Source organism: Choloepus didactylus, chromosome 1, assembly GCF_015220235.1.
Source record: "Choloepus didactylus isolate mChoDid1 chromosome 1, mChoDid1.pri, whole genome shotgun sequence".
Lineage (NCBI taxonomy): Eukaryota > Metazoa > Chordata > Mammalia > Pilosa > Megalonychidae > Choloepus > Choloepus didactylus.
This window is the reverse complement of record NC_051307.1, coordinates 240,785,933-240,788,622: the sequence shown is the minus strand read 5'-3', so window position 1 is coordinate 240,788,622 and position 2,690 is coordinate 240,785,933.

Genomic DNA, 2,690 nt, shown 5'->3' with positions numbered 1-2,690 from the left:
GAGTTTCTGAACTGGTAAGTCAGGGATGGAGCCTGGGAGGCTGGAAACTTTAGACATTTCCGGGGTGTTTCTGGTGGGATGGGAGCCCCATTTGAAGGAGGAACCAAATCTGAATGTGGAAGGTAAGTCCTAGGTGGGGGTCCTAGTACTTGGGTTCAGGGAGAGGTCTCTGTGTCCTTGCTTGGCGAGAGCAGGGAACAAAAAGGCAGAAATCACTAGAATGAAAGGAAATGTGTTTTCTGAGCACCAGGCCTCTTGAATGCTCTCCAGGTTAAATCCCAGCAGGAAGGCCTCAGATGAGAATCTCTGCCTGGGGTGCTGTGGGCCCGGAGAGGCTGCAGGTCATGGGAAGGCAGTGAGGAAGAGATGTTTTTGCAGCTGCTGCTGTGAACAGTAAGCCCCCCCTTATCCCCACCCCCCATCCCTCACTTCTCAGTCCACAGAGGCAGACAGTGCCATGATTTTCTCCCTGGCCAAGGCAGAAGGACCTGTCCTAAGCATGAACCCATGGAGGAAGGGGAGATTTTCTCCCTCCCCTCACCCATGCCCAGAACTGCAGAATCCGAGCAATAAGCATTCCAACTTCCTTATTTGACAGATGAAGAAACTGAGGCCCAAGGGGGAGGGGTTTGTCAAGGTTGTCCTGCCAGCTAGGGGCAGAGCCAGGGACAGAATCCAGTCCCCTAATTCCTGATTCAGTGCTTGATCTGCCATTCTGTCCTACTCTGAGGTGCATAAATAACAATCCAGCAGCACTGGGCAGTGGTTGCTCATTCATTCATTCATTCATTCATTCATGCCTGCTCTCACTTCATTCATTTATTCATTCATGCAGTAAATGCCACTGATGCTTTTTACTAAAAGCCCCTACTGTGTGCTGTGGGTGAAGAGAGCTGTCAGAGCCGCAGGCCCTGCCTTAAGGGAGCCCCGTCTTGCTGGGGAGGCTGGGCTGAGGGTGAGTTTTATAAGTGCCCCTGTGAAAGGCTCAGACCTTGTAGGCTGAGGGCAACTGGGGAAGGGGAGCTTGCAGGGCCTGGGGTGGATGGGATGCACAGGGTTAGAGGAGCTAGAACCCAGAGTTTCAGGGGTAAGTGCCTGGCTTTGGGGTCAGAGGCTCTCCCCTTGGCACAGGGTTGGATGAGCTCATTTGAGGTGTGTGTGTATGTAGAGGGGAGGCCCTTGTGGCAGAGCTGGGGGTGGGGGTTGAGGTCTGAACCAGGGGGGTGGGAGAAAAAGAGAAGGCAGCAAGGGGGAGAGGAGAAGTTTGCTGACTCCAAACCTCACCACAGCCAGAAAGACACTCTGGCAGACCCCAGCGGTTGCCAGGCAACCCTCCAGCCCGATACCTGCCCCCACTTCTCCAGGTGGGTGACCCCTTCTCCTTTCCTCCTACTACTTTGATGACCCAGTCAGCCCCAATTCTGGCCCCTTCTCCCACCCTTTAGCAGTCAAAACCATTTGTTGGGTAAACAACTGCCCCAGGAATGGAGCTAGCTGGTGAGGTCAGAACCAGGGAGGGGATGCCTGGGTTTCAGCCTGGCTACTACCAAGTCCCAGAGGACCCAAACAGGAAAGGAGAGAAGGAGCCAAATACTCCCTGAGGGCCACCTCTCTGCTTGGCACCCCGAGGAGTGCTCATTCCTACCTTCCCCATTTTCTTTTCCCAGGGAGGCTCTGCTGTCGTCAAACCCGTTTTATGCCTGTGGAATCTGAGGCTCAGAGAGGGAAGGGGCTTGCCCACCATCACACAGCAAGACATCACAGAGCGAACCTGAGATCTACTAACTCCCAGGCTCCATGCTCATTTCATTCCACCACATCTCCTCACTGGGCTTCAGTTCCCATTGCCAGACGCTGCCTGACCACCCTATGGAGAGTTCTGAGGCTAAAGCTGGGCTTGGTGGGAAGGAGTTTGGCCATTGATTAGTTATGTCTGTCCAGGCCAGGAAGTGAGTGTGGGAGCTCCTGCACTATGTGTTAGCAGACTTTCTAAGGGTCCTGCTGGCTCTGATATGTTGGTGCCGGGATATGTTAACCCACATCTCTAGTGGCCTTGGGCAAGTCCCTGCTCATGACTGAAGCTCAGTTTCTCACTCTGTCTGGTCTGGGAACAGCTTCCACAGGCCTCTTTGGGAAGGACAGAGCCAGCTGTTTCAGCCTCCCCCTGTTCAACCTCAGCTTACACCTAAGCAATGAGCAGCTGTTGCCTAGCAACAGGGAATGGGAGTGTGGGAGGGGTCTGCAGAATCCAGAGCTGCCTGTCTCGTACATCCCAGGTATGGGCCTTGGAGATACTGTGCCAGCCCTGGGGGGATCCCCACAGCCGGGGTCCAGGGTCCAGTGCCCGATGATGGAGGGAAACAAGTTTGAGGGGTCAAAGAGCTGAGTTCAAGTCCTGACCTTACTGGGTGGGCTGTGAAACTTGGGGTGTGTGAACTCACCTTCCAGAACATCAGTTTCTTTATGTATAACACCAGGATAAAGCATCCCAAACTGGCCCAGAAACAGGAAAGTTTACACAAGATTATGGGGTGAATGTGCCTTAAGAATCTTAACTCTGGTGTCCCCATTCTACCTGAAGGCTCATCTAGAAACTCAGAGAATGGCTCAAATGGTCCACTCCTCACTCTGGGTGTCAAGCCCGAGACCAAGGTCGATCCCTAACCAACCATCTGAGCACTTGGCATACA